The sequence below is a fragment of the Eptatretus burgeri genome, chromosome 11, assembly GCF_056783735.1.
Source record: "Eptatretus burgeri isolate ZD-2024b chromosome 11, Ebu_testis_v1, whole genome shotgun sequence".
In the NCBI taxonomy this organism is placed as follows: domain Eukaryota; kingdom Metazoa; phylum Chordata; class Myxini; order Myxiniformes; family Myxinidae; genus Eptatretus; species Eptatretus burgeri.
The window spans coordinates 98,752,747-98,765,046 of record NC_140971.1 but is presented as its reverse complement, the minus strand read 5'-3'; the positions used below and the strand labels follow the sequence as shown (position 1 = coordinate 98,765,046).

The following is a 12,300-nucleotide window of genomic DNA, read 5'->3' as shown; positions in this document are numbered from 1 at the left end:
CCAAGTTTTGGCCGATGGGATAACCGGCTTCAATCCCCTATCTCAATGCCTGACTGGAAGAGCGGCATGATGACGGATGTTAATTGGGAATCAATCCCAGACTCGCCATCTCAAGAACAAGCATGCCATCTCTGAACTATTGTGTCAGCCGAAGAAAGGGAATAATGTGGAGTGAATTGAGAAAAAAATATTGAAGAAAAAGAAAGTAAGTCGGGGATGGAGAGGGAGGTATCGATGCTACCTTCACCTGGTGAAGTTGAAGGTAGTGTGTGTGTATATATATATATATATATATATACACATACATATCGGGTGCCCCAGAAGTAATAGAGCAGTTGCCGGAATAATAGTCACTACAATTTCATTATTATTATTTTGACTATTAATTGATTTTTGTTTGATGTTGTTAATTAAGAATTATTTTCATTGCAAAATCCCCAAAAGTAGAACATTTGAACCATGGAGGATCGTAAATATCAAGGTGACACAGACGAATAGCGAGCGTGTCTTTATTGTGAAGACATTTTACAAAACGGAGAATAAGAGTGAGACGTGCCGCATTTTTGAAGAGCACTTTGACCAGTTAATAAAACGAGACACAGTGGGCAACCTTATCAAGTGCCTCGAAACCACTGGTTTCGTTAAAGTCTTGGTAAGATCTGGAAGACCAAGGTCCATCTGCACCGAAAAAACAAACAAACAGGTTGTTGAAGCTGCTTTTAGCCGAAGCCCCAAAAAGTCTTCGAGGTAAACTAAACAAGAAATTGGAATTTCAAGAACATCCATTCAAAGGATGCTTCACGAGCTCAACTTGAAACCAGATCATCCTCATTTGCTCCATGCTATGACTGAAGACGATCCAGATCGGCGAGTGAAGTTTCGTGAAATTTTTAGACAAAAATGTGCAGAGGATGACACCTTTCCTGAAAATATATTTTAGAGTGATGAAGCAACTTTTAAGTTGGGCGGCCATGTCAATCTGCACAACATTGTTTATTGGGCAAGTGAAAATCCGCACGTTCAAATTGAAAAGGATGTCAACACCCCAGGTGTCACCATTTGGGTTGCGATTTGTGCTGCTGCTCTCGTGGGCCCATTCTTTTTTCTTTTTTTTTTACCAAACTGAGGGAGGTGAGAGGTACATGACCATGCTGAACAACGAATTTCTTACACCTGTAACTAACTGGCTGGATATTGACGAAATGTGGTTCCAGCGTGATGGGGCACCAACCCCTTACAGTCTCGTTATGTGCAATTGGTTAGATGAACATTTCCCTCATTGGTGGATTGGTCGCTGTGGACAAATTGAGTTCCCTGCACAATCACCAGATCTTACTCCACCAGATTTTTTCCTCTGGGATACTCTAAAGAATGCGATTTATGCTCAGAAACCTCGGACAATTGAGCAACTTAAAACAGAAAATTGTTGATACTTGCACACAAATTACTGCGGATTTATATCGGAACGTGTGCTACTCTATGGAGAAAAGAGTTGACAAATGCATTATTGTGAATGGGCAGCACTTTGAAGAGCTCCGATCTCTCCGAGGTATGGCACACATATTGATTAATCACCCTGACTGTGAAAAACCGGAATAACATTTTCTAGACAGGTCAGGATTCAAACCCAGGCTCGACAGCTGAGAGGTCATTGTGTGTACCACCAGCATATACAGTGTGTATATACATACATATATATACACATAATCAGATGTCTATTGTTTGGTACAATTGGTACTTTTCCACGTTCTAAACAAAGTGCTGAACCAATGCCTTGCTCTAACTCCATCTTATATTCTTCTTCTCTACGCTTCCACGGTATGATCCGCTGTGGCGACCCCTAACGGGAGCAGCCGAAAGAAGAAGAAGATATATATATATATATATATATATATATATATATATATATATATATATATATATATATATATATATATATATATATATATATATATATATATATGCCTGGTTATCCCTGTGTCGTAAGAGGCGACCAGGGTTGCGTCAGGAAGGGCATCCGGCGTAAAACATGTGCCAAATCACTATGCGGATCATACGGATGATCTGCTGTGGCGACCCCTAACGGGAGCAGCCGAAAGAAGAAGATATATAAGCCTGGTGTTGGCGCAGTGGTTAGGGCAGCAGCTTGGGATCCAAAAGGTCCTGAGTTCAAGCCCCGTTGGGCCACTGAATTAATACACCAGGGGGTTGACTCAGCCTGTCATCCTTCCGAGGTCGGCGAAATGAGTACCAGTGTACTGGACCGGTGTATACCCCAGTTAAAATAGGTGTACCATATCCCTGTGTCGTAAGAGGCGACCAGGGTTGCGTCAGGAAGGGCATCCGGCATAAAACATGTGCCAAATCACTATGCGGATCATACGGATGATCCGCTGTGGCGACCCTGAACGGGAGCAGCCGAAAGAAGAAGAAGATATATATATATATATATATATATATATATATATATATATATATATATACATACATATATATATATATATATATATATATATATATATATATATATATATATATATTATATATCACACTCTTGCCTTCACCCTCAATAATTTCGTAATGACTACCTTTTGATCTAACCTCTTTTGCTCTTCCTTTACCCCACTTGGCTCCACTAAAAACATGCTCTTGGCCATGTCCCTATGTCTCTCGTTAGTGTAAGGGAACAACCTCAATGACAAAATATGGCTCTTTGTTTAGTCCAGCTGACAGGAACTGTAATCTGCTCTCTCACAAAAGGATTTGGCTGCTTTCTCAACATAATGTCATCTTGATTCTGTTTGGGAATATTTTCACAAAATCCTACTCTCTCTCATGCACCCATTTATCTCATCCCATCTGTGGCTATCCTATCCATCCTCGAGGCCCTGCTACATTGAATCATGTGGTGAGGTGGTTACGGTCAAGCGGCAATGCCTTCTCGATATGGAAAGTTAACCCGACAAAGGGTAACTGTACTTCATTCCACAAGGCTCGCAATAAGTGTCTGCCCAGTCTGAAACACACCAGGAAACACCTTTGACAACCTCAGATCATTCCACACAGCCCAGAACAAGTGTATCCACTCTCAGGAAAGCAAGAAGACACCATCTTGCCATGATGCTGCCATGATATGTCCATCTCTGGTCGATGCTCCCTCTGCATCCTCTCTCTCACCTTAATAGCATTACTGCAAACTAAAACAAACTCAGGCAAAATGTCTCAACTTGGTGTTTTCCTCAAATTTCATATTCCATCGCCACTCTGTCCGCATCTTACCCCCTTGAATCCCCTTCATGTTGAAACTCGCAAATACAATCTGTAATAACTTCAGATATATCGAATGCAGACCCATCTATTTGAAGAAAGGCAAATGTTAGTAAAAGATTCCAATATCATCATTGCTCTCCATCAGAATACAAACAAAGTGATTGGGATTGAGACTAATTGGGGATGATCGGTGTTCATTGAGATAGATTGGACCTCGGAATCGGCCTTCACACAGTTCTAAAGAACATTCACAGTGGTGCAATATAAACTCGTATACACAAACACACAAACTCCGCACCATGGTATCAGATGAAGCCTTCAAACACTACTCGGAGAGCTCAGTCTGTCCCCACCCAGAGAGACTGCATGCCCAGCCCAGAAAACAGTGGCCGCAACGCCGGCACCATCGGCTGCAGGTATCGAACACATAAACATTACAGATGCAGTTACACAATTACACAACTTGTGGAATCACCACTAAATTTGCCAGATGGTATAGTTCCCCAAATCTGAACTTAGCACCTGCATGAAAGCACAACAGGGACATGTTCTAAGAATCGTCAACAGACCTTTTAACCCGATGTACATGGAAGTACTCTCATGAAAACTTTGGCTTGAAATACTCAAATGCAGATCTCCATCGTGTATTGTGGCCTACACAATTCAAAACTCATGACAACTGGGGATCTGGTAGAATATTTTGTAATAATCCAGTGACTAAATGAATTCAATTGTTAAATTCTCTCCAATCTCTTACACACTGATTTAGACATGTTGGTTATGGTTGATAAAATTAATCAAATTAGATTAGCATGGACTCAGCAAGGTTTTTCTTCATTATCGAAAATCTGATCGATCCAATACAATTTAATCAACACCGCCGATAATTTAAATCAATTGCGTGCACTCCCATTTCCAGTGAACACGAGGCATTTGTTTTCACATAATTAGGTTCCCTGGATGGGTTTTCTACCACGTGTGTTACGTAAACAAAAGGACTTTTATGTATGGAAAAGAGATGGTTCAAAGGGTTCTCGGCCGAACATAAAACATAATTGATGAAATGAACAAAACGCGGTGAGGCTTTCAAACAACTTGCCTTCTCTTCCTGGGAGACAAGTCTGACCGAAGGCAACCTCAGATAATTGCCGAAAGCCTGGAACAAGTGTGCGTCCACTCTCGGGAGAGCAAGAAAATAGCATCTTGCAAACCTCAAGGCTGAACTCTCAAACCAGTCAGTCTCCTCCCTCCAAGCCATGATGGTACTTTGATATGTCCATCTCTGGTCTATGCTCCCTCTGCATCCTCTATCTCACTTTAAACGGCATTGCTGCAAACTGCTCAAGCTAAGGCAAAATATCTCAACTTTCGACGAGAATTCACATCCTCCTCACTGAAAAGGTAGAGGAAGCTCTGTCGATCCTTGACCCTGCCTCAATGAAACAAAATGGATCATAAGATGCAGGGAAGCAAGTGACCGGTAAATTCCGAATTGATGCAGCACGTGAAAAAACACACGGACTTGCACAGCTCTTCGTTCTACACTTTGGGATGGCCAGAGTGTATCGGTGTAAAGTGGTGGCAAGGCAAGTTTTCCAACCAAAGACCCTGATAAAAGGTACCAAGCTGGAAAGAACAGCAGAGAGGTTACCATGTAAATATCTGAAAAACAAACTTCATATTCGTAGCAAAAGACCTATGATGTGAAAGTGCTTGTCGAGAAGAGCCGAGCTCTACTCCAACCAAATTGACTACACGCTTCTGGAGCCTGGTCATAAGGACAGATGACAAGTTGGTGCTCTAGCACAAATGTGGCAACAATACTCTGTAAGGGGGTATATAGTTGTCTTATACAAATAGAGGATATCATCCGGAGGTAGAAATTTCTGGGTTCGATGGAGACAACCAACTCACATAGAAGCACTCCTTACAATACCTGATATGTACTTCTCCCAGCTGAGATTAGGGGAAATATCAAAACCAAGTAGGGACAAGCCTGATGCTTCCGGCAAGATCAAAGGACCCATGCGCGCAGGAGGAAAAGACCTTTCTCTAGAATAACAGAGGGACAGCAAGTTAGTTTTCTTGGCATTTAAGGTTTCCGGCCAATTGTGACCCCACTTCAACATGTTCTCAAAATCATTGTTTGGTGACCTCACTCTGAGAAGTGTTACTGGAATTAGGGGACAACACCATTGTGTGGGGAATCATCAGCATACATGGTGAGCTGAGATGAAACTTTATCAGACAAGTCATTGATGTATACCAGAAAGAGAGTAGGACCAAGAACAGAGCCCTCAGGAACACCAGAACTTAGAGCAAATAGTGGATGATTGACCATCAAGGACCACCTTCAACCTTCGATTAGAAATGAAAACAGAAATTATGGACACCATTGCACCCGACACACCATACTACTGAAGCTTGCATCGTAGTCCCTTATGCCACACCTTATAAAAGGCCTTTGAAATATCTAAAACAACTAAATGGCTGGCCTCCAAGCCTCCAACGGCTGGAATCAACCTTCCCAAACTGAAAAAACAGTACGGTGAAAAGGATGGAATGTAGTTGTGGGTAAAGAATATGAGAGATGCACAGAAACAGATTTGCAATCTGAGTTACCAATTGGGGGCAGAACCTTGGCAACGCATTCATCATGAAACCCATGGGTTGGAACCCATGAAGACATCAAGTAAGTACCTTCCAACAGAATCATGAGAAAGGGATACGAGTAGGAGATGCTATAATTTGGGTGAGATTTTGACAAACAGAAAAATTATAAATTTCAATTCGAGGAGGGTCAATATTACGAGAATATATCAGCCATCCCTTGTGGTGAACATTGAAGTTCACAAACACTATGATCCGAGCTGAAGGATGCAATAAAATAGCATGCATGGTCTATGCTGTCTGAGATGGCATTGAGCACTGCACAGGAGGGTGATAAAGGTGAACGATATGGAGGATGAAGTGCAAAAACAGATATGTTGTGGAATGGAGGGGAACAAGATGAAAACACATATACTCATGAGTGCTACATTCAAAGGAGTGCTACACGAGCTACAGGCAAAGAGTGTTTGACAACTACCACGAGCATAAGATGGAGGATGATCAAGTCGATAAAGATGTAACCAGAGGTTACAAAAGAGTCGGAAAAGATGTCATTATCCCATCTACATTCAGACACAGCCAGCAGACCATGTGAATTGTCATGACAGTATGACTGAACAGACAAAAAATTATATTGAAACCCCCAATATTGGAGAAAGCGATACTAAGGAAATTTGAGCATAGCGCATGAGTTGGTGCGTTGACACGTGCAGGTATCATGTTATTTTTCTGTGATTGTATCATCATATTTAATTAGTCATGATTAACAGACCACACATTCATTGGTCACAGCTGACTAGAAAGTCCAAAATCGGGACAAGACATTTCATAGGGGTCCAAAGAGCTCGAACTAACACATTGTTGTAACAACGCCACTCTAATGGCCTCAGGAATGCAACCGGAAGTGGCTGAACAGATCACCATCCATGCATGTCCATTGTCCATGGCAGTACAACCACTTCAACACCTTACACCTTTGATAGATCAGCCTCCCATAGCATTACCAATGGGTTTGGGATCCTGAACTACCAGGTGGCTGTGACCTGTGACATGTTTATTTCCGGTACCCTTCAGAGAGGCAGAATTCATGATCAAATTCCACATGAAGTCCCAGTCAAGAATGGCTCAGGATAGCTGAGACTAAAAGTAACAGAATAGAAGAGAAATAAAAAGAGGCAGAAGAAGAAGAAGAATGAAAAAAACAAAGAATTGGCTATTGCATTTCACCTAGTCCTGAAACAAGGCAAAAACCTCTTCAAAGGACCACTATGAAGGTGGGGGTGACACGGCCAGGCGGAAAAATAAATTTTCCTTGTCCAAAAATCCAGGCTCACTATCCCCTCTCCCAAAAGGGAGAGCAGTACTCCAACCTTTTCAAGTGAGGTAGTGGTGACAGCTGTCTTGAAGCCCTGGAGGGAAGAATGGGACTGAAGTTGGTTCCATAGTCGAGAGAAACGAGGAACGATTGAGTGGAGGTGACCAGTGATCCTGGATTTAGGAAGTTTGACCAGAACATGGTTGATGGTGGACCATGTGAGCCCTGCAGAAACTTGGGAGGGACGGAGCCCATCAGTAGGGTGTAAGATCAAAAGATGAGGTGGTAGAATACAGAGAGGCCACCAACCTGTCTGCGATGTGAGAGTTACAGGCATCGATGCTCAAATCCGTCATGGGAGATCCCAATGACTTTGAGGGCCTTGCTTTCCATGCCATCAACAAAGGCAACTTGTGAGGCAGGGGCACCAACTCAAAGGGGAGAGCAGTACTCCATCAAGCTGCGAATGAAAGCCTTTTCAATTGTCAAAAGTTCAGATTGGCCATGGAAAGACCTTGAATGGCGAGGACCAGTTGGCGGCTGGCTATGGAGGCCATCTTAGAAATATGGTCTGCTCAAGAAAGGCCATGGCTGATGGTGAGGCCCAAAAGTTTAAACAAGTTAACCTCTTCAAGTTTGAAGTTTGTTTAGGAAGTAGATGGGAGAGTTTGCCAGACGGTCCTTCTGGAGAGACAGGATGAGTATGTGGCATTTTTCGGGGTTGAAATACAGATTCCCTGTGTTGGACCAGTTCCTGGTTCTATGAAGATCTGTAGAGAGGGGAGAGGCTGCTGCTTGCCTGTCTGAAGGATGAGAAATGATACAGCGGAGGGTGGAACTATCAGCAAAGAGTTGGGCAGGATTTTCCAGGGAATCAGAAAAATCATCGATTAACGAACGAGTCTGGGCCCAAGACACTGCCTTGGGGCACTCCAGCTTTGACAGGCAGCAGAGATTAGAGGATCCTGTAAAGAGCTGCATGCTGAACACAGAAGTGGAAGAAGTCAATGTTTGCCAAATCTGCTCAGACCTGAATCAGGAAATCAAATTAAAAACTTTAGCTCATGTTCTCATAACGTCACATTTGGATGATTGCAATTCTCTGCAGGAAAGTTCATCTGCTTCGACTCTCAATGCAGAATACACCAGTCAGGCGTGTGATACAAATTCCACCTCATCACTCCAATTCTCCACACACTTCACTTAGCTTCCAGTGCATTAATGTACAGGTATTAATATTCCATTGATAGCCTTTATAGTTATATGTAAAGTGGTCACAATCGAAATATATATCACTATACTACACCTTACACTCCTGAAACAATGCTATGGCCCAGAATCTGGAATTTCACCAAGATGAAGACTTTTCATGATTGAGCATTTCTTTAATTATGCTCTGAGGTTATGAAACTATCTGCCTTATGGAACAATCCATGCTGCATCATCACTCCGTTTTTCAAAATTCTCTTTGAACATTTTATCGATATCTAATGTACAAAGCTCAGTCTAACCACTCATTGACTCATTCACTGACTCAGTCACTGATTGATATTAAAGATCAGTACCTTGCGGGTGACGAGAAGGCTGAAATTTGGCGTGCCGACGGACATCGAAGCCGATACCCCGAGAAAAAAAAATTCACAGAACTGTCAGAAAATGTCCGTAAATGAAAATGTAAATAAATGAAAGGAAAAAGAAAACAGAAATTAAAAACCAAATACAGGTGAGTGACCCGAAACAATGGGGAAGCACAGTTCGTCATTGCTTACAATGTGTAAGCGTACCCCGCTAGGACGTATATAAATGTAATTTGCCCAATTGTGTCTGAGCGGAGTAAATATCATAACCACAGCATGTACAATGCTGAATGACACCTCATTTAAGAGCTCTTGGGTCCAGACAATGCATGTGGACGTTTGCAAATATCGATATTCATGCAGCTTCGAGTTCCATACATGCTTGTTGTGCATGAAGTGTATACACTCAGTCACTGGTTCACACCACTTTCCGTTAATTTACTTTACCATGAAACCTTATCGGTCTTACCAGTTTGTGACTGTCACACTGTCAACATTCCAAACTCTGTCAATATTCCAAACTCCGTAAATATTCCACACTCTATCAATATTCCACACTCCGTCAGTGTTCCACACTCCGTCAGTGTTCCAAACTTCATCAATATTCCACACTCCGTCAGTGTTCCAAACTTCATCAATATTCCACACTCCGTCAATATTCCACACTCCGTCAATATTCCACGCTCCATCAGTATTCCACACTCTGTCAATATTCCACACTCCGTCAATATTCCATACTCTATCAATATTCCACACTCCATCAGTATTCCATACTCCGTCAGTGTTCCAAACTTCATCAATATTCCACACTCCGTCAATATTCCACACTCCGTCAATATTCCACACTCCATCAATATTCCACGCTCCATCAGTATTCCAAACTTCATCAATATTCCACACTCCATCAATATTCCACACTCTATCAATATTCCACACTCCGTCAGTATTCCATACTCCGTCAGTGTTCCAAACTTCATCAATATTTCACACTCCGTCAATATTCCACACTCCATCAGTATTCCACGCTCCATCAGTATTCCAAACTTCATCAATATTCCACACTCCGTCAATATTCCACACTCTATCAATTTTCCACACTCCATCAGTATTCCACACTCCGTCAGTGTTCCAAACTTCATCAATATTCCACACTCCGTCAATATTCCACACTCCATCAATATTCCACACTCCGTCAGTATTCCACACTCCATCAGTATTCCAAACTTCATCAATATTCCACACTCCATCAATATTCCACACTCCATCAGTGTTCCACACTCCGTCAGTATTCCACACTCCGTCAGTATTCCACGAGACGAAAACACATTAGTATTTCGATAATCTCCATCTTCCAGACACCTTGGTGTGCCCTAAACAATGGCCATAAATTAATGAACCCTGTTTAAAATCTGCTTGAACTAACTATACAGTATAGCTGAATTTCAGTCAACCAGTCAGTCAGTCAGTCAGTATGTTAATGCAACTACATCCAGGATAGGCCGAACCACCTGTTTTTGTGGAGTTTTCCACCTCAACAGCATGATAATATGAGAACTATTTCATGTCAAATCATGCTAGAATGCATCTCCAGCCATCTAGGATCCTCCAGCTTCCAGGGCCCTAGGCGGGCCCTGGACCCCGGCCATACAGCTGTGCTCGCTTCGCTCGCGGTGATGGTAACCTGCTACTTTTTAATGGTAGCCTCCTACTCCAAAAAAATAAGGAAACCCCTGCACACTCCGTCAATATTCCACACTCCGTCAGTATTTGAAACTCCATCAATACTCCACACTCCATCAATATTCCACACTCCATCAATATTCCACACTCCATCAATATTACACACTCCGTCAATATTCCACACTCCGTCAATATTGCACACTCCGTCAATATTGCACACTCCGTCAATATTGCACACTCCGTCAATATTGCACACTCCGTCAATATTGCACACTCCGTCAATATTCCACACTCCGTCAGTATTCCAAACTTCATCAATATTCCACACTCCGTCAGTATTCCACACTCCATCAATATTCCACACTCCGTCAATGTTCCACACTCCGTCAATATTCCAAACTTCATCAATATTCCACACTCCATCAGTATTCCACACTCCGTCAGTATTCCACACTCCATCAATATTCCACACTCCATCAATATTCCACACTCCGTCAGTATTCCACACTCCATCAGTATTCCACACTCCATCAATATCCACACTCCGTCAATGTTCCACACTCCGTCAATATTCCAAACTTCATCAATATTCCACACTCCATCAGTATTCCACACTCCGTCAGTATTCCACACTCCATCAATATTCCACACTCCATCAATATTCCACACTCCGTCAGTATTCCACACTCCATCAGTATTCCACACTCCATCAATATCCACACTCCGTCAATGTTCCACACTCCAAAGAGCCAAGTATAACATTAATAACAACTCTCTTACTCATTGTTCCGTATGTAACACTCATCTTCCGAAGCGGTTTCTTCGCACGGATCAGCCATGCTGGCGGTTTGCCACTGCCTTCCCAAGTCAGAATAAAAAATTGGAATTTGTTCAGGGTGCCGGTGATAACTCACCTACTCTTCATAAAATACACCGTTGGATGGATCTTCAACGTGAACCAAGCGAAGGTGGACGGAAACATAAAAGATGGACGAAGGTGGACAGAATCTTTTATGTTTTGGTTAAAAAGATCAATGGTCGTGCAGGTTTTCATTGAAAAATCAGAAACCGACACTGTATTTGTGTCCCTAAAATAACTTCACCAGTAAATGATCATCGGACACACCATGAAATGAGTCATTATTTATTTAACTGTTTCAGTAACTCGCCACGTGGTTCAATGGGAAATACACATTGTGTCAACATAAATCACAACTCATCACAAAAATGTCCCTCCAACGCAAAGTGCTGTCAGCAGGTCACAACAAAATGGCTTACCGAGCAGCTTGGCCTTCCTAATAGACAAGGCGACCGTGACAGTTGGTGCTTACACTCTCAATTACTAGTTACACCACTCGAAGGAGTGAGTGCACGACGTATCGCTGCTATATCGGGGAGAAGGTTAAAACAGCAGCTGGGTGTTTCGAACGGACGAAGTAGGGGTTGGGGGTTGGGAGGGGGTCGGAACACGTGAGAGAGCGCAGTGTGGACTGGACGGTCCGATGTTGGGCAGGGAGTGATCGAGGAGTTGATTCTGGCAACGGCGACAGGCGAGCTCGTGCAACGAAACACTCCCAAAAGATGATGCAAGGAATACTTACAGGCAGGGAATGTCAGGAAAAAGAGGAAGGAAGACCTTGATGGGGATAACATGTGATAGAGCCTGTGCTGGATACGAGAACACACCATTGATATTTATACCAAGTTAACACACCATTCATATTTATACCAGGTTCACACACCATTGATATTTATACCAGGTTCACACACCATTGATATTTATACCAAGTTAACACACCATTCATATTTATACCAGGTTCACACACCATTGATATTTATACCAGGTAA

At 42.4% G+C, this 12,300-nt stretch overlaps 1 protein-coding gene across 1 annotated transcript in view; it reads right to left on the bottom strand.

Annotated features, from left to right (window-relative positions):
- Positions 1-12,021, bottom strand: part of LOC147017740 (ciliary neurotrophic factor receptor subunit alpha-like) — a 105,298-nt gene extending 93,277 nt beyond the window's left edge. Inside the window, exons 1-2 of the mRNA XM_085847625.1 lie at positions 11,731-12,021; positions 3,569-3,680 (exon numbers count right to left, since the gene is read on the bottom strand). The gene's annotated coding sequence lies outside the window, so the exon portion shown is untranslated. The remainder of the gene's footprint in view (positions 1-3,568; positions 3,681-11,730) is intronic.
- Between the last annotated feature and the right edge of the window lie 279 nt (positions 12,022-12,300).